The sequence below is a fragment of the Triticum aestivum genome, chromosome 4A, assembly GCF_018294505.1.
Source record: "Triticum aestivum cultivar Chinese Spring chromosome 4A, IWGSC CS RefSeq v2.1, whole genome shotgun sequence".
NCBI lineage: Eukaryota > Viridiplantae > Streptophyta > Magnoliopsida > Poales > Poaceae > Triticum > Triticum aestivum.
In genome coordinates, this window is record NC_057803.1 from 551,235,623 (window position 1) to 551,256,171 (window position 20,549).

Below are 20,549 nucleotides of genomic sequence, written 5' to 3' on the forward strand. Positions count from 1 at the left end.
GGCTCAATGAAGAGGTTTCGGGTCATCAAAAAAGGATTCCGGTTTACAATCCGGTACAAGGGAAATTTGTTCTCCAATAAAGCTTTGAAGCTCTCAAATCCGGTTTAAGAATTTCCGGTTCAAAAAGGAATTAACTTCTTGCAAGTTCGAGTTTAAAGGCCGTCAGAAAATTTCCGGCTAAAAATGAAGATTCCGGTTTAAAATCCGATTCAAGGGAAAGATGTCTCCCACAAAGCTTTGAAGGTCTCCATATCCGGTTCAAGATCCCGGTTCAAGAAGAATTTATCTCTTGCAAAAAGTTAAAAATTGCCAAAGGGGACCTGCTGCCATGATGCGCGGTTCAAACATGGGTATCCCGCCTTACTGGCCTGACATATTATTGATCACATGGGGGCTTCTGCTTCATAAAGCGGGGTCTCTGTTCTTTTACATCATGTGTGGTTACACGGAGTTGTTCTAAAGCGGCCTCTGGTTTACCCCTGGAGTTGGCTTTTTTTTAAAAAGCATCATGTTATATCACTTGGGGGTTTGGTCGTGTCCGAACCAATACAATACCTCTTGATAGGCGAGAGCCACCAGATCACTTGGGGACTTGGTCACGTCTGAACCAGTCATGCCTCTTGATGGGCCTAAGGCCACAGAATCACTTGGGGGCTTGGTCGAACCCGAACCATTACCATGCCACTTGGTCAGCATAAATGCCACGGTTTCATTTGGGGACCTGGCTGACTAGAACCATAGTTACACCTAACGGGAGCTTGGTCGTGTTCGGCCATGGTAACGCCATTTGATCAGCTCAAATAAACCTTTTTTGCAAACGGTTTTGTCTTTGCTTTTGCTTTGCACTTTTCTTTGCAAGATACTTTTTTCTTTTTTATTGCGTTTTTTTAAACCGACAAAGTTTTCAACCAATCAATTGACGGAACACAGTTCACGTCAATCCGGAGACTATTTGCCCGATTTGATCCTTGTTGTTAACATCCTCTTATGGAGTAACATGGTGTTTATCACAACCCGACACGGTTTTATCATAAACCGGCACAATATGGAAGGAGTTATCAATACTCAAGATTGGGGTTATCACCTTTACTACAAAAAGTTGGTAAAACCAACAATGTGATTCAATGCCACAGGTATGATCTATTTCATATTTGATTATTCTTAAGTGCAGCCTTGGTTATAAACCCGGGTTATATGTTGGGCATTATGACCCGTCCAGCGGTAAACCGCCAGGACACTTTAAAATTGTTGTATGCAGAAACAGGTTTGTTAAACCGGCCTGGCTTTTGACTATAAGTCGCCAGTATGATGAGAAATTATCCGGTGTTTGTTAAACCGGCCTGGTTTTTGGACTATAAGTTGCCAGTATATATATATTTGGATTGCGCCATCAGAATTATGCGCTTATAAATCATTGAGTTATATTATTCAAATAGCCAAACTTGGCTGAATTTTCATTATGATATTGAATGAATAAGGTTTTCACCGGATTATATTATCTTGAATAGCCAACATGGCTGGATTTTTATGGTTATTAATAACCGGTATTATTGAGTTTTCAAAGTCGCTTTAGCGCAATGGCTATTATTTTATCAAAGGATATGATTTATTTTACAATGGAAGGAGTAGTCCCGAGTCGCTGCAGGCTTACAACCCGGCACTTGGGGGCTACATTATTCAAATCGAGATTACATGCAAGTCTCATGTCGTTGCAAGCATGCATCATGACACTTGGGGGCTAATGCCAAGTCATTTTTAGTCTTACTGAAGAACCCGACTCATCATATTATCATGACCCGGCCCTTGGGGGCTACCAATTGCTCCTATCAACAATTCAAGGTACACAAGTTTTCGTCCATAATATTGAAGGATCCATTGCTCAGTTGGTAAAGCATAAAGCTCTTAACCTTGTGGACATGGGTTCAAGCCCCATGATGGGAGTTACATAATATAATATTATTCTCAATGAAGTATATATAAAGTCCCAGCTCAATATTATCTTACTGAGCCGGCCCTTGGAGGCTACACGTTGCTATTAAAGTATACATGATCATATTTTCAAAGTCCCTGCTCATTCTTTATATAATGACCCGGCCCTTGGGGGCTACACTGGTTGAAGTTTTTTATGAGCATCGGGAAATTACAAGTCCCAGGTTGCTGCAAGCATGACAACCCGGCACTTGAGGGCTACATATATGGAGTATTCAGTTTATATGATTGAGATGAACTAATCGGATTTCTTCAAGGTTGAAACACTTATTGGAGCAAGTCTTAAATTATCACTATGTTCTCCTCTTAGGACTTGGGGGCTACAGGTATTATGCATATAAAGGAGGAACATCTTCATTTTATCAGTTTTGAGCAAATCAGGAAGATCAATTACATGACCCGGTGTCGACAACAATTATGACCCGGCGCCATCAATATTTATAAACCGGCTATTTTGGTAATATTAAATTGTCAAGTTTTACATCTTCAAACCGGTTGAATATCAGATAAGTATTAGACCTATATTTCTTAAACCGGCGCTTTGGAAGCCGACTCAAGTGGATTATTCTTCACAATATTTCTCTATGAGAAATCAATGTCAGCAAATTGAGTATGAAGCTGGCTTGTTAACCCGGATTTTCTAGAAGGAGGAAATAACAAGGACTTAAGGGTGATCAGGTACCGGTTTACAAGAATTCTTAACCTGGAGCATAACCTGTCAAATTTGTTCTTGTGTTTATTTTGCAGCATAAGTTTACCATGGATAAATCCAAGCTAAACTTGGGGCTAATGTCGGGGATATACCCCGCGGCGTAAACCGGCTGGAAGTATAACCCGGCTGGACTAGGCGTTTCATTGGTAAACCGCCAAAGGATTGGCGGTTTACATGATTGGCGGTGTAAACCGGCCGGAAGTTAACCCGGCCGGACTTGGCGGATTATCTGAAGACCCCGCTGACACTTGGCGAGTTACTGGCGACCCGCCTTGACCTGGCGGTTTACCGGCAACCCACCTGGTCATTATGACTCATTGGTGATCCGGCGTGCGAGATAGACAGATGACAAGGCCCAAGACCCAGAAGGCCGGTTCACGTTTAATGGTGGGCCGGTTTAAGAGGAAAGGCAAGAGGAATATTATCTTACAAGGAGCTAAGACCTGGACTTGTATCCGGTTTGTATTAGAGATAGACTAGTCCTAATCCTAATAGGACTCCACATGTAACCCGCCCCTCCAACATATATAAGGAGGGGCAGGGCTCCTCAAAAGGGACAAGATTCACAAGTTCCACAAGTTGGACAAGTTAGGTTTAGACAATAGCTCTCGAGATAGAGCACACTTGTAACCATGATCATCATCATCAATATCAATGAAGCATGATGTAGGCTTTTACCTCCACCGTGAGGGGCCGAACCTGGGTAAAACATCGCGTCTCTCGTCCCGCTCAACCCCTCTCAAGCTACCACATAGATGCGTTGGCCTCGCGACTAAGTCCTCACACTAGGACATCTGCCGTGACAAATCCACGACATCATCCATCTTAGATTTTTATATGCATTTATATGCTATTTTATATGATTTTTGGGACTAACCTATTAACCTAGAGCCCAGTGCCAGTTTCTGTTTTTCCTTGTTTTTGAGTTTTATAGAAAAGGAATACCAAATGGAGTCCAATTGACGTGCCAATTTTTGACGATTTTTTATGGACCAAAAGAAGCCCCCATAGTAAAAGAGTTGGGCCAGAAGAGTACCGGGCTATCCACGAGGGTGGGGGGCATGCCCTACCCCCCTGGGCGTGCGCCCCTATCTCATGGACGATTCGGTGACCCCCCTGACGTGAAACCGACGCCAAAAATTCCTATAAATACAGAAACCCCCAGAAAATAATCTAGATCAGAAGTTCCGCCGCTGCAAGCCTCTGTAGCCACGAGAAATCAATCTAGGCCCTCTCTGGCACCCTGCCGGAGGGGGCCATCTTCACCGGAGGCTATGAAGGAGGATCCCGGAGGGGCCATCATCACCATGAAGGCCAAGGACCAGAGGGAGAACCTCTCTCCATCCAGGAGGGAGGCCATGGAGGAGGAAGCACAAGGGGGAGAACCTCTCTTCCTCTCTCTCGGTGGCACTGGAGTGCCATCGGGAGGGGAATCATCACCGCGGTGATCGTCTTCATCAACATCACCATCATCATCACCATCCTCATCTCTTTTACGTGGTCTACTCTCCCGCACCCTGCTGCAATCCCTACTTGAACATGGTGCTTTATGCCACATATTATGATCCAATGATGTGTTGCCATCCTATGATGTTTTGAGTAGATATCCTTTATCTTTGGGTTGATTGATGATTTAGATTGGTATGAGTTGTATGGTTTATTTTGGTGCTGTCCTATTGTGCCCTCCGTGTCGCACAAGCGTGAGGGATTCCTGCTACAGGGTGTTGCAATACGTTCATGATTCACTTATAGTGGGTTGCTTAAGTGACAGAAGCATACACCCGAATAAGGGGGTTGTTGCGTATGGGATAAAGGGGACTTGATGCTTTAATGCTATGATTGGGTTTTACCTTAATGATCTTTAGTAGCTACGGATGCTTGCTAGAGTTCCAATCATAATTGCATATGATCCAAGAAGAGAAAGTATGTTAGCTTATGCCTCTCCCTCATATGAAATTGCAATGATGACTACCGGTCTTGTTAACAATTGCCTAAGACAAGTCCGCACACCGACCCATCATTATTCCACACTCGCAATTTATAATATTTAGTAATATATTCTAACTTTGTGATAACAGCACCTACTTTTATATTTTATCTCTCTGATATCATGCAAAGTTATCCTCTTCATACCCACAACATAGTTTTATTTCTTGTTTCTAGTTGGAAGCAAACGTTCGGTGTACGTAGAGTCGTATCAGTGGCAGATAGGACTTGAGAGAATATTGATCTTACCTTTAGCTCCTTGTGGGTTCGACACTCCATACTTATCACTTCCACCATTGGGAATTTCCACGATGAATCCCTGCACTTGGGGATTATCAAGCTCTTTTCTAGCGCCGTTGCCGGGAGCAATAGCATGGGGTTGATATTCTTGTGTGTGCTTGTTTGCTTTCTTCACTAAGTAGATTTTATTTTTATTTTTTGTTTCTGTTTAGTTGTGGGTGAAACATAGAAAAAAATTAAAGAATTAAAATACAAAAAATTAGTTTCCTCTCATACCTAAAAAGTTTTTCAATAAGAGAAGTGATTGGAAGGTTATGCATTGGAGAAGTGAGGGTCGACCTTGAACACTTGTGTTCATGTTCATGGAAACAATGTAAAACAATTCATGGAAGATTCTCTGAAAATAATTATCCCCTTGTATATATCCATTGTATTATAAAAATAATGTGCCAAGCCTTGGTTTTAGGATGATTAGATTGCTTGTTTACTTTGTGCAGTACAAAAACAGAAACTTTGGCTGTAGCACGTGAATTTAAATTTTTTACTGGAAAGTCAAATGGGTCTGAAACTTTTTGCACATTACTTCTGTATAAATTTTTCAAATTTTCATATATTTTTTAGAATTATTGTATTTACATAAATATACTAAGTTTCCAGACTACTACAGACTGTTCTGTTTTTGACAGATTCTGTTTTCTATGAGTTGCTCGCTTATTTTGATGAATCTATGGGTAGTATCGGGGGGTATGAACCATGGTGAAGTTGGAATACAGTATATATAGTTCTAATATTAAATTGGAATGAGTTTTCAACAGTACCTGAAGGTAGTGATTTGCTTTATTATACCAACAGATCTCACAAAGTTTTTGTTAAAGCTTTGTGTGGATGAAGTGTTCAAAGAACGAGGAGGTACCGATGTGAGAAGAATAAAGAGAGGCAAGAGCTCAAGCTTAGGGATTCCCAAGGCACCCCAAGTAAATATTCTAAGGATACTCAAGCATCTAAGCTTGGGGATGCCCCGGTTGGCATCCCATCTTTCTTCTTCAACAATTATCGGTATACCTCAGTTTTTGTTTTGTTCACATGATTTGTGTCCTTTGTGTTTTTTGCTTTTCCTTTAAGAACCATGCTTGTATGAGATATCCCTTCATTTATTTATAGAATGCTTCATGTGCTTCACTTATATCTTTTAAGTATGATCTTATAGAATTGCTCTTTGTGCCTCACTTAAATCTTTTGAGTATGCTTTTATAGAATGCTTCGTGTACTTCACTTATATATTTTGAGCTTGGATATTGGTTAGTCTATATTAATTGTAGAATGCTCCATGAACTTCACTTATATATTTTGGAGTATGAATAATACTATAATCTAAAGTGGATCTGGAAGAGTGTCAACTTTAGTCAGTAATGATTCCACTATTCCGAATGAGAAGAATTTTGCTTATGTGAAGACTAGTGAAATTTCTATGCTTGTAGATCATGAACAGAATGCTTTATGTGCTAGTTATATTATTGAACTCATTCATTATGCTACTGAAAATTATTATGAGGGAGGAATACATGCTTGTAGGAGTTGCAATAATATCAAGTTTCCTCTCTCTATGTGCTTAAAGTTTTGAAGTTACACTTGTTTTGCCTTCCTATGCTAGTTGATTCTTGTTCACATAAATTGTGTGCTCACAAAATCCCTAGGCATAGGAAGTGGGTTAGGTTTAAATGTGCTAGTCATATTCTTCATGATGCTCTCTTTATGTTTCAATTCTTATCTTTTATGTGAGCATCATTGAAATCTTCATGCCTAACTAAAAGACATTAAAGAAAAACGCTTGTTGGGAGACAACCCAATATTTACCCTTACTATTTTTGTGTGTTCTCATGATTAAGCTACCATATTAATAATGTATTACATCTTTTGCTTCAATAAAGTGCCAAGTAAGACCTTTGGGAATACTTGGGTGAAAGTTAATGTGATCTTGCTGTAAAAACAAAAACTTTGCGCTCACGAGAATAGCCGTCATTTTTTTACAGAAGAGTGTGATTGAGTTGATTCTTTTTTCAGAATATTAATAGACAAATTCCTCACGTCGACCAATTTATCTCAGAATTATTTGAGTAGCATAAGTATGGTTGGTGTTCGGATCATTAGAGACTGTTCTGTTTTTGACAGATTCTGTTTTCGTTGCATAGTTTGCTTATTTTCTAGTTTCTATGGCTTATATTTCTCAATATAAATTGTAGAAATGATATGGTACAGTAGGCATTATGTGAGAACAATTATGAGCCTTGTCTTTGACATTACCAAAGTGAATGGTTTACTCTTTATCATACTAACCTATCTCACGAAGCTCCGTTAAGTTTTGTGTGATTGAAGTTTTCAATCTTTGGGTGAGATATCGATATGAGGAGAATAAGGAGCGGAAAGACCCTAAGCTTGGGGATGCCCAAGGCACCCCAAAGTAATATTCAAGGAAGACTCAAGCACCTAAGCTTGGGGATGCCCCGGAGGGCATCACCTCTTTCGTCTTCAAAACTATCGGTATACCTTACTCGGAGCTATATTTTTATTTGTCACATGGTATGTGTTTTGCTTGGAGCGTATTTTCAATTTTACTTGCCGTTTGAATAAAATCATTGGATCTGAAATCTTGAATGAAAAAGAATCCTCCCATGGCTATTTAATTATTTGACTACTCAGTATTCTTCACATATATCTTTTGGAGTAGTTTGTCATTTACTCACGTTCTTCACATATATCCTATGAGTAAATGGTTGAATGAATTGAATATCATAAATCTGAATTTATATACATTTCATATGCTTACAACATGGGGAGTAATGACTTCACACATAATAAGTATAGGTAGTAAACTTATTGGAAGTTAGCAAACGCAGAATTGGTCACTTGAACAATTCAAGAAAGAATATTGAAGGAAGAGATATTTCACATATAAATATACTATCTTGGACATCTTTTGCAATTATGAGCACTCATTAAAATATGACATGCTAAAAGGTTGATGTTGGACAAGGAAGACAACTTAATGGGTTATGTTTTCCTATATCCGAAATGTTATATTGTCTTGGATCATCCAACATGTTGAGCTTGCCTTTCCCTCTCATGCTAGCCAAATTCTTTGCACCAAGTAGAGATACTACTTGTGCTTCCAAATATTGTTAAACCCAGTTTTGCCATGAGAGTCCACCATATCTACCTATGGATTGAGTAAGATTCTTCAAGTAAGTTTTCATTGTTGCAAGCAATAAAAACTGCTCGCTAAATATGTATGATTTATTAGTGTGGAGAAAATAAGCTTTATACGATCTTGTGATGTGGAAGAAATAAAAGCGACGGACTGCATAATAAAGGTCCATATCACAAGTGGCAATATAAAGTGAGGTTCTTTTGCATTAAGATTTTGTGCATCCAATCGTAAAAGCGCATGACAACCTCTGCTTCCCTATGCGAAGGGCCTATCTTTTACTTTTATCTTCTACCCTTATACAAGAGTCATGGTGATCATCACCTTGCCCTTTTTACACTTTTTCCTTTGGCAAGCACTTTGTGTTGGAGCGATCCAGATATATATATATATATATATATATATATATATATATCCACTTGGATGTAGGTTTTCATAAATTATTATTGTTGACATTACCCTTGAGGTAAAAGGTTGGGAGGCCAAACTATAAGCCCCTGCTACCTCTTGAGCACTGCGTTGGATTTCCTTGAAGAGGAAAGGATGATGCAGCAAAGTAGCGTACGTATTTCCCTTAGTTTTTGAGAACCAAGGTATCAATCCAGTAGGAGGCTACGCACGAGTCCCTCGTACCTGCACAAAGCAAATAACTCCTTGCAACTAACGTGATAAGGTGTTGTCAATCCCTTCACGGTCACTTACGAGAGTTAGATCTGGTAGATATGATAGGACAATATTTTTGATATTTTTTGTGATGAACATGCAAAGTAAAATAAAAGCAAAGGAAATAACTAAGTATTGGAAGATTAATATGATGAAGATAGACCCGGGGGCCAAAGGTTTCACTAGTGGCTTCTCTCAAGAGCATAAGTATTTTACGGTGGGTGAACAAATTACTGTTGAGCAATTGATAGAATTGAGCATAGTTATAAGAATATCTAGGTATGATCATGTATATAGGCATCACGTCCGAGACAACTAGACCGACTCCTGCCTGCATCTACTACTATTACTCCACTCATCGAACGCTATCCAACATGCATCTAGAGTATTAAGTTCATGAAAGCAGAGTAACACCTTAAGCAAGATGACATGATGTAGAGGGATAAATTCATGCAATATGATAAAAACCCCATCTTGTTATCCTCGATGGAAACAATACAATACGTGCCTTGCTGCCCCCACAGTCACTGGGAAAGGACATCGCAAGATTGAACCCAAAGCTAAGCAATTCTCCCATTGCAAGAAAGATCAATCTAGTAGGCCAAACCAAACTGATAATTCGAAGAGACTTGCAAAGATAACTAATCATACATAAAAGAATTCAGAGAAGATTCAAATATTGTTCATAGATAATCTTGATCATAAACCCACAATTCATCAGTCTCAACAAACACACCGCAAAAAGAAGATTACATCGAATAGATCTCCACAAGAGAGGGGGAGAACATTGTATTGAGATCCAAAAAGAGAGAAGAAGCCATCTAGCTAATAACTATGGGCCCGAAGGTCTGAGGTAAACTACTCACACTTCATCGGAGAGGCTATGGTGTTGATGTAGAAGCCCTCCATGATGGATGCCCCCTCCGGCGGAGCTCCGGAACAGGCCCCAAGATGGGATCTCGTGGATACAGAAGGTTGCGGCGGTGGAATTAGGTTTTTGGCTCCATATCTCATCGTTTGGGGGTACGTAGGTATATATAGGAGGAAGGAGTACGTCGGTGGATTTCCTTGATTGAATGGTAAGATATTTTGATCTGCGCTGGATTTCCTTTCTGCAACCCCATCTTCTTCCTTCTGTGTTTTGTTCAGTGTCTCCAAAGCCCACTTCTATTTTTAATTAAAGACTCAAAAGCCCACTTGGTAGAGCAGATTCAACCAGAAGACGAGTTCTTGGAATCTTGCCATGCTGCACTATATGAAGTTTTCTTTAAATAAAGTCAAAGAATAAATTTTCCTCTTAGTAAACCTGATCTAGTTATTAATATAACATGTAGTACATACATATGGATGGAACTGCATATAGATTTGAATGCTCCTGGTTTGTTATCTCAGATGTGTTCTACTTACTTGTAAAGAGAATGCACTTTCATAAATAAACCATACTAGTGTTTATAATGAGAAGTCCTTTCTTCCTCTGCATCTTGCATCTTGGGATGCACACAACCAAGAGTCGTCACCACCTTATATGCAAGCCGTATTAATGCTTTCATTTGCCTCATCTCCTGAGAACGGCTCTTTTATAAGGTATATAAAGCTTTATTTATCCTTGCTGGAACCCAGCCCCCTCCCCCCCGCCCGCATCACCCTCCGGCCCGCCGGCGAAGCTGGACCGGACCCCAGGAAGGTGGCGACGGGGCGGATCTGGACCCTCGTGCACCAACGCTCCCGACACTCCGCCTACCCCGTCCAGCCGCGGCGGCACCCGCCTCTGCTGGTCCGGCGGGGGCTGATCCGGCCTTCCCTGGGGCGACCTGGCCCCGCGCATCGCCGGCTGGCCGTGGCCCCCTGCCCCGCCATCCTCGGCCGCTGCGGATGCCCCTCCCCTCGTGCCTCCCTCTCTGCCCGCGACCCGGTCTTTTTCCGGCGATTCTCAGGCCTCCCCCTCCACTTGCTGCTCGAGCCTGCAGTCTACGGTGACGGCCAGTTGCGGGGCGTTCGCGGCCTGCCCTCTCGTGCCGGCAGCCCCCTCATCTCTGGTAGCCCTCCCCATCCCCAAGCAACGGTGGTGGCTCTCGCGCGGAGGCGGCGAAGTGTACGCGGTTGTGGATGGCTCGGGGCCCCTCGCGGCGGGTCTTTGCTGGTGTTGTTCCGGCCCCGGCGGCTATAGGCCCGCGTCTCTCCGGTGTCCCTCGATGCTGGCGTTCTCCACCGGGCTGCTTCGGCCCGGCGACCAGGTAGCTATGCCCCTTCCAGCCTACCTGGCTCGCCGAGATCCCGACGGTCAAGGCCACGATAGCTCGGATCTATGTGCTTCCAGTCCTTGCTTGCAGGCGTCTCTAGACGCCGTCGCGGCAAGACCCTCCCACGTACTTTGCCTCGTCGTCCGCCCTACCATATATGCCTCAAAGCCTCCCCTTTTGCCAGATCATGTGCCCTTTGGTGTGGAGTGATACGTCACCAACAATTATGAGCCTTGTCTTTGACATTACCAAAGTGAATGGTTTATTCTTTATCATACTAACCTATCTCACTAAGTTCCGTTAAGTTTTGTGTGATTGAAGTTTTCAAGCTTTGGGTGAGATATCGATATGAGGAGAATAAGGAGTGGAAAGACCCTAAGCTTGGGGATGCCCAAGGCACCCCAAGGTAATATTCAAGGAAGACTCAAGCAACTAAGCTTGGGGATGCCCCGGAAGGCATCACCTCTTTCATCTTCAAAACTATCGGTATACCTTACTCGGAGCTATATTTTTATTTGTCACATGATATGTGTTTTGCTTGGAGCGTATTTTCAATTTTACTTTCCGTTTGAAAAAAATCATTGGATCTGAAATCTTGAATGAAAAAGAATCATCCCATGGCTATTTAATTATTTGACTACTCAGTATTCTTCACATATATCTTTTGGAGTAGTTTGTCATTTACTCATGTTCTTCACATATATCCTATGAGTAAATGGTTGAATGAATCGAATATCATAAATCTGAATTTATATACATTTCACATGCTTACAACATGGGGAGTAATGACTTCACACATAATAAATATAGGTAGTAAACTTATTGGAAGTTAGCAAACGCAGAATTGGTCACTTGAACAATTCATGAAAGAATATTGAAGGAAGAGAGATTTCACATATAAATATACTATCTTGGACATCTTTTGCAATTGTGAGCACTCATTAAAATATGACATGCTAAAAGGTTGATGTTGGACAAGGAAGACAACTTAATGGGTTATGTTTTCCTATATCCAAAATGTTATATTGTCTTGGATCATCCAACATGTTGAGCTTGCCTTTCCCTCTCATGCTAGCCAAATTCTTTGCACCAAGTAGAGATACTACTTGTGCTTCCAAATATTGTTAAACCCAGTTTTGCCATGAGAGTCCACCATATCTACCTATGGATTGAGTAAGATTCTTCAAGTAAGTTTTCATTGTTGCAAGCAATAAAAATTGCTCGCTAAATATGTATGATTTATTAGTGTGGAGAAAATAAGCTTTATACGATCTTGTGATGTGGAAGAAATAAAAGCGACGGACTGCATAATAAAGGTCCATATCACAAGTGGCAATATAAAGTGACGTTCTTTTGCATTAAGATTTTGTGCATCCAATCGTAAAAGCGCATGACAACCTCTGCTTCCCTCTGCGAAGGGCCTATCTTTTACTTTTATCTTCTACCCTTATACAAGAGTCATGGTGATCATCACCTTGCCCTTTTTACACTTTTTCCTTTGGCAAGCACTTTGTGTTGGAGCGATCCGGATATATATATATATATCCACTTGGATGTAGGTTTTCATAAATTATTATTGTTGACATTACCCTTGAGGTAAAAGGTTGGGAGGCGAAACTATAAGCCCCTGCTACCTCTTGAGCACTGCGTTGGATTTCCTTGAAGAGGAAAGGATGATGTAGCAAAGTAGCATACATATTTCCCTCAGTTTTTGAGAACCAAGGTATCAATCCAGTAGGAGGCTACGCGCGAGTCCCTCCTACCTGCAGAAAGCAAATAACTCCTCGCAACCAACGTGATAAGGTGTTGTCAATCCCTTCACGGTCACTTACGAGAGTGAGATCTGATAGATATGATAGGACAATATTTTTGATATTTTTTGTGATAAAGATGCAAAGTGAAATAAAAGCAAAGTAAAAAGCAAAGGAAATAACTAAGTATTGGAAGATTAATATGATGAAGATAGACCCGGGGGCCAAAGGTTTCACTAGTGGCTTCTCTCAAGAGCATAAGTATTTTATGGTGGGTGAACGAATTACTGTTGAGCAATTGACAGAATTGAGCATAGTTATGAGAATATCTAGGTATGATCATGTATATAGGCATCACGTCCGAGACAAGTAGACCGACTCCAGCCTGCATCTACTACTATTACTCCACTCATCGACCGCTGTCCAGCATGCATCTAGAGTATTAAGTTCATGAAAACAGAGTATTGCCTTAAGCAAGATGACATGATGTAGAGGGATAAATTCATGCAATATGATCAAAAACCCATCTTGTTTTCCTCGATGGCAACAATACAATACGTGCCTTGCTGCCCCTACTGTCACTGGGAAAGGATACCACAAGATTGAACCCAAAGCTAATCACTTCTCCCATTGCAAGAAAGATCAATCTAGTAGGCCAAACCAAACTGATAATTCGAAGAGACTTGCAAAGATAACCAATCATACATAAAAGAATTCAGAGAAGATTCAAATATTGTTCATAGATAATCTTGATCATAAACCCACAATTCATCGGTCTCAACAAACACACCGCAAAAAGAAGATTACATCGAATAGATCTCCACAAGAGAGGGGGAGAACATTGTATTGAGATCCAAAAAGAGAGAAGAAGCCATCTAGCTAATAACTATGGGCCCGAAGGTCTGAGGTAAACTACTCACACTTCATCGGAGAGGCTATGGTGTTGATGTAGAAGCCCTCCATGATGGATGCCCCCTCCAGCGGAGCTCTGGAACAGACCCCAAGATGGGATGTCATGGATACAGAAGGTTGCGGCGGTGGAATTAGGTTTTTGGCTCTGTATCTGATCGTTTGGGGGTACGTAGGTATATATAGGAGGAAGGAGTACGTCGGTGGAGCAACAGGGGGCCCACGAGGGTGGAGGGCGCGCCTGGGGGGGGGGTAGGCGCGTCCCCTACCTCGTGGCCTCCTCCTTTATTTCTTGACGTAGGGTCCAAGTCTCCTGGATCATGTTCGTCCCGAAAATCACGTTCCCGAAGGTTTCATTCCGTTTGGACTCTGTTTGATATTCCTTTTCTTCGAAACCCTAAAATAGGCAAAAAACAACAATTCTGGGTTGGGCCTCCGGTTAATAGGTTAGTCCCAAAAATAATATAAAAGTGGATAATAAAGCCCAATAATGTCCAAAACAGTAGATAATATAGCATGGAGCAATCAAAAATTATAGATACGTTGGAGACGTATCAGCCCCTATCTTTCTCTATGTCCGATTAAAACTTTGAACCCATAAATATCACGTGAGTGTTAGCAATTGTGAAAGATTAAATGATAGTTGAGTATGTGGAGTTTGTTGAATCAAAGCTCTTACATAGACCCTTCCCAAAAATAAGATGAATTGCAATTGTTTGATGACTAAGATCACGGTTTGTTAGTTTTCAAGAAAGTTTATGATCTATAGTTTTAACATGTGAATAGCTTGTTACTTGATCATGAAAAGTTTTATGAGATGAGCTACTGTTATGACATATAATGATGCTATAAAAGGTGATTAAAATTATCATTGATCAAACTTCTGCACCTGCAAGCATTCACACTTCATAAATTATTTCTTTTATCATTTACCTACTCGAGGACGAGCAGGAATTAAGCTTGGGGATGCTGATACGTCTCCAATGTATCTATAATTTATGAAGTATTCATGCTGATATATCATCCATCTTAGATGTTTATGCATTTATGTGCTATTTTATATGATTTTTGGGACTAGCCTATTAACCTAGAGCCCAGTGCCAGTTTTTGTTTTTTCCTTGTTTTTGAGTTTTACAGAAAAGGAATACCAAACGGAGTCCAATTGACGTGCCAATTTTGGATGATTTTTTATGGACCAAAAGAAGCCCCCAGAGTAAAAGAGTTGGGCCAGAAGAGTACCGGGTTGTCCACGAGGGTGGGGGGCGCGCCCTACCCCCCTGGGCGTGGCCCCTATTTCGTGGACAATTCGAAGACCCCCCTGACGTGAAACCAACACCAAAAATTCCTATAAATACAAAAAACCCCAGAAAATAACCTAGATCGGAAGTTCCGCCGCCGCAAGCCTCTGTAGCCACAAGAAATAAATCTAGGCCCTCTCTGGCACCCTGCCGGAGGGGGCCATCATCACCGGAGGCTATGGAGGAGGATCCTGGAGGGACCATCATCACCATGAAGGCCAAGGAACAGAGGGAGAACCTCTCCCTATCCAGGGGGAGGCCATGGAGGAGGAAGCACAAGAGGGAGAACATCTCTTCCTCTCTCTCGGTGGCACCGAAGTGCCATCTGGAGGGGAATCATCGCCGCGGTGATCGTCTTCACCAACATCACCATCACCATCATCATCACCATCCTCATCTCTTTTACGTGGTCCACTCTCCCGCACCCCGCTGTAATCCCTACTTGAACATGGTGCTTTATGCCACATATTATGATCCAATGATGTGTTGCCATCCTATGATGTTTTGGGTAGATATCCTTTATCTTTGGGTTGATTGATGATTTAGATTGGTATGAGTTGTATGTTTTATTTTGGTGCTGTCCTATTGTGCCCTCCGTGTTGCGCAAGCATGAGGGATTCCTGCTGCAGGGTGTTGCAATACGTTCATGATTCGCTTATAGTGGGTTGCTTGAGTGACAGAAGCATAAACCTGAGTAAGGGGGTTGTTGCGTATGGGATAAAGGGGACTTGATGCTTTAGTGCTATGGTTGGGTCTTACCTTAATGATCTTTAGTAGTCGCGGATGCTTGCTAGAGTTCCAATCATAAGTGCATATGATCCAAGAAGAAAAAGTATGTTAGCTTATGCCTCTCCCTTATATGAAATTGCAATGACGACTACCGGTCTTGTTAACAATTGCCTAAGACAATTCCGCACACCGACCCATCATTATTCCACACTCGCAATTTATAATATTTAGTAATATATTCTAACTTTATGATAACAGCACCTACTTTTATATTTTAGCTCTCCGATATCATGCAAAGTTATCCTCTTCATACCCACAACATAGTTTTATTTCTCGTTTCTAGTTGGAAGCAAACGTTCGGTGTACGTAGAGTCGTATCAGTGGCAGATAGGACTTGAGAGAATATTGATCTTACCTTTAGCTCCTTGTGGGTTCGACACTCCATTCTTATCACTTCCACCTTTGGAAATTGCCACGATGATTTCCTGTACTTGGGGATTATCATGGAGGTGGTGCCACCCTCCGACGGTAGGTGCAGCCCCACCAACCCCCCTGACTCGGTGATTCCAACCAACGTTGGCCTCCCATCTATGATCCCGGATTCGGTGGCTATGGGATCCCTCAACTTTAGGCCAGGGAGAGATCTCTGCTCAGCTCGCCGATGCTGGCAGCGATGGCGCCCGCGGGTGTCATTTTCCTCCATGGAGGCGCTGCCAAGGCCTTCTTTAGTTGGGCCCCTCTTCAAGCTCGGGGGAAACCCTAGGTCCGGGTCTCCCGGACCGGATAGTGACGGAGTCTCGGTATCGTTCTCCTTCTTGAAGGCACTATCTTGCTCGGTTGCGGTGCCCTCGGTTTTGGCTTGGACGATGTTGTAGTTCTCATTGGTTTTGGTAGCGCCGCTATTGGCTCGGGTCTGGTGGGTTTAGCTGTGATGTATCTTCTGTTTAGGCCAAGCATCCCTTGTCACTCTGCTTCGGGCATCATGTTCACGCCTGTTTGCATTCGTGTCATGTGTTGTACCCCATGCACTGATTCTTCTTCTTCTCCTATCAATGGAATGATACACAAGCTTTGCATATTTGATTTTTTATTTATCCTTGCTGCTGCAGAAAATACCAGACCAATTTGTGCAGAAAATGAGGAGGCAAATAACAAGAACTATGAAGCTGGAATCACGCAATGGAAATAACTTTGATGTTCATGTTAAGGAGGATTTGCACAAACTGGTCCTCCAGTCTGGATGGGAGGTGTTTGTAAGTGCTCATGGCATAAGCATGGGTGATTTCCTGGTATTCAACTATGATGGGAACTCTCAGTTAAGGTTCTAATATTTGATCCGAGTGGCTGCGAGAGATTGTCGTCAAGCTGCCTCCCGATGAAAACTGCTCCCCATGATGGACAAGAGTGGGGAGAAAAACTCACTGGAACCCTGAGCATGCGCAATGATATTCCCATGATCATATCACCACAAAGTGAAAGGGGAACTATGATGCAATGGGATTACTCAAACCATGGGGAAAATAGTATTGTTCTCAGTTCATTGAGTGCTCCATTGTCCGACTCATCAGGTTTGAAGTTAAATATTTGGAGTAGCATTGCCAATGTAAATTCTACTAGAAATGAGTGTACCTGTAGGCTTCACTTACATCACACTTTATAGTTTAATTTTGTACAGGGGACGGTCTATCTTCCGAAGATAACCAGGAATTGTCTTTTGTTCCTAGACCAATTCTCCGAAACAGGGCTAATCTAACGAATATTCAGGAGAGGAAGATGAATGAAAAAGTCGATGCCGTTCATTCCAAAATACCCATCTATGGGACTGTCATGACAAACTGTAACATTTTTGGAAGCCCTTATATTCTGGTGAGTTCAAGTATCTATGCTTGGACGATTATTTTTATGTTCAATGTGTAGTCTTTGAAAGTAGGCTACTTACCAGCTTTGTAGTCTCTATTCTTAATGTCTCAGTTGGTAGTCTCCGCAGTTAATTTTCGTCCCACCTCCCAATTCCTCCGCAGTAATGATCCCACCTCCTAGTTTCGTCGGTTTTTTATTCGCCCCCCTCCCACTGGCCGGACAAACCCAACGTTTATTTGATAACACAATGAGTTCACATATGGTGATTGATTTCTTCTTTGGTAACCCAACTAACGGATGGTAATCAATCTTCAAATACCAAAACCAAACGTACAAGGCAACAATCAATTCACGTATCACAATCTATTCACGTACCAAAACCATTCGTTACCAGGTTCCACCGATCGATACACAATCCCTCTGATTTTTTGTTGCATCGCTCGCTCCTCCCCCAAGTCCCACCCAAGGAAGGAAATCAATGAGCAATCCCTCCTTCCATGTGAAGCATGTGTTTACCAAGGAAATAAATTGGCTGACAATCCCCTTTGATCCGATCGATTAACTGCAGATGGACGTGCCTAGAGAGAAGAAAGGGGTAGAGTGCTGCCTCCTGCTAGATCACACCACGCCTCCGGCCACCCCGTGTTTCCCGTGTCGGCGCACGATGTGGCGCTATGGTCGTCGTGCATGCCACCACCCCCGTCATCCATGGAGCCCTAGCCACTCCAATCCGACGGCCCCTTCCCCTACAGCCTCAACCTCGTCAAATACTCAGATCCGGGAGGACGCAAGAAGGCCGACGCGGAGGACGCGAAGGGGCGCACGGTGACGCGGGTTGCCGCCGGTCTCGGGTCCAAGACTGCGTGTAGCATGCCGTTGCAAGAGGTGCTCAGACAGATGCATTGGACCTGGTCACTGACGCGATGTCACCCGACTCCGTAGCGCAGCCGACCTATGGTCTCTCCTTGGCTTCAACAAGGCCATGTTGTGCTTATGCATCAGCCCCGCCTCGCGGTGCGCATGTCAGTAGTCCTACTGGCTACTGCACATATAGTTTCATTGTTACTTTCCTTCAGCAAAAGATCCATGCCTTGTTACTTGAGTTTCTTGATCTTTTTCTCCTACTAAACCATTGTTTTGAGTGGTGATTCCAGGAAGGAGGAGCAAACACCTACGCCATGTGTCACCAGTGGAGGAAGGATGGCAAGAAGAAGCTCTCCAACACCAACTTCACATTGTTCCATAGTTTGATTCATTATATTTTCCCCAAGTTCCATGTTCCCCCCTGTTCCATTCCATGCATGTATGCGTTGTGTTGTGTGTGGTAAAGCAATTTCCAGAAGAACCATAACTATTTATGTATGTTGGTATATTTACCGGTGAATTTGCAAGACATTCAAATGGGTGAGTTAACTAGGGTGTGTGTTTCTGCTGATCCACGACATATCGACGTAGTTGTTCTACTCCTTATTTAACCGGAAGAATTACTAGCTGGGACGAAGCTGGGCCATTTTAAGGCTAGCTCTTCCATGTTCTCCAAGTGTTAGAGCTTCTCAAATTGTAGACTCACTATTGCCTTGCAGTTTCTACTCCACTACCGCTTGCTTATATGAATATTTCCCTTTAAAGTTCTCACTAATTTGGTATGCTAGACATGCAAAAGTGCCCTGTTTCAAATTGTCATAAAATATTCGATTTGTGCACAATTCAATCTCAAAACAAAGGAAACAATTAACCTCTACATCCCGTACCCAATAAGATGGATATGTGTGTGTGTTAGAGAGAGAGAGGGAGAGAGGGGGAGAGAGAGTGTGTGTGTGAGGATTTGATGGTAAAAAAGGTCGCCAATATCACTTGATATGCATGGGAATATTAAATGTAATATTAACATGATTAATATTGAACTCTTAAAGTTAATGTGGCCCTGTTGCAACGCACAGGCGTTCTTCTAGTTACTTTATAAAAACAAATTTTCTTTCCTTGATTTGCTTGATTTTTTGCTCATTATTTTCTGAATAAGAACTCTAGTAGCATCATACATCTGTTTTGCTAGGCTATTTATTTAAATCATATTTACGTTAGTGAAAAATGCAACTTATCTAGTGCATGTTAATGCGACACATGTATGAGCTAGAATTACATGTCTATTTTTTAAGTTTACTTGGCTATTTAAGGTCTCCTTCCCTCTGCAATTAGGATTTATCTAGCAAATATGCTGATGAATATCTTCCGCGTGAGGACCAAACATTGATGCTCCAATGCCGCGACAAGAGTTGGAAAGTACTGTTCCATATAAACAAGAACAACACCAACAGGCTTTTTCAAGGTTGGAGAGAATTTGCAGATGACAACAATCTGAAGGTAGGAGACCTTTGTCTCTTTGAGCCCTTGCAAAAGAAAAATCGTGTGATGAATGTCCATATCATACGCAAAACATGAAGTTTGATGGGGCATCTGCACTAGTAGTGACGACTTCACATTGGCAGCACTGGAATTTCAGCTTAGTGTACACAGTACACTTATGATCATGATCTACTATCCCCTAATTAGTTGATGGTTGTGCGAAAGTTTAGTTGCACCGTTGTTTGCGTTACTATGGAATTGGCTAGTGGAACATGTTTTGTAGTCACCTATTTGTTTTGGTTTGCCTAAAAAAACCTATTTGTTTTGGTCCTTTATTATGTGTCTGGGACTTTGGCTCATTTGTTTCCACTTTCCTAATATGCTCTCTCTAGCACAACAGAATTTTACTTCTGATTGCTTTGGCGAAGTTACTTCTGTTTGTTCCCCATAAAAGTCGAAGCATAATATAAGGATCATCTCCAGATTCCATAGTGTCGCAGCAGTGGCATTTTCATCAGTGACTCATGATTAATCTCTAATTAATTAACCATTCTTGACCGACAAAAATAAAGCGCATGCATGACATAGGTATGAACTAGGCTAGGCTCTTTCATGAAACATGATGCG

At 42.0% G+C, this 20,549-nt stretch overlaps 1 pseudogene; it reads left to right on the forward strand.

Annotated features, from left to right (window-relative positions):
• Window positions 1-10,332: 10,332 nt before the first annotated feature.
• On the forward strand, window positions 10,333-20,018 carry LOC123083908 (putative B3 domain-containing protein Os03g0621600; annotated as a pseudogene).
• Window positions 20,019-20,549: the final 531 nt, after the last annotated feature.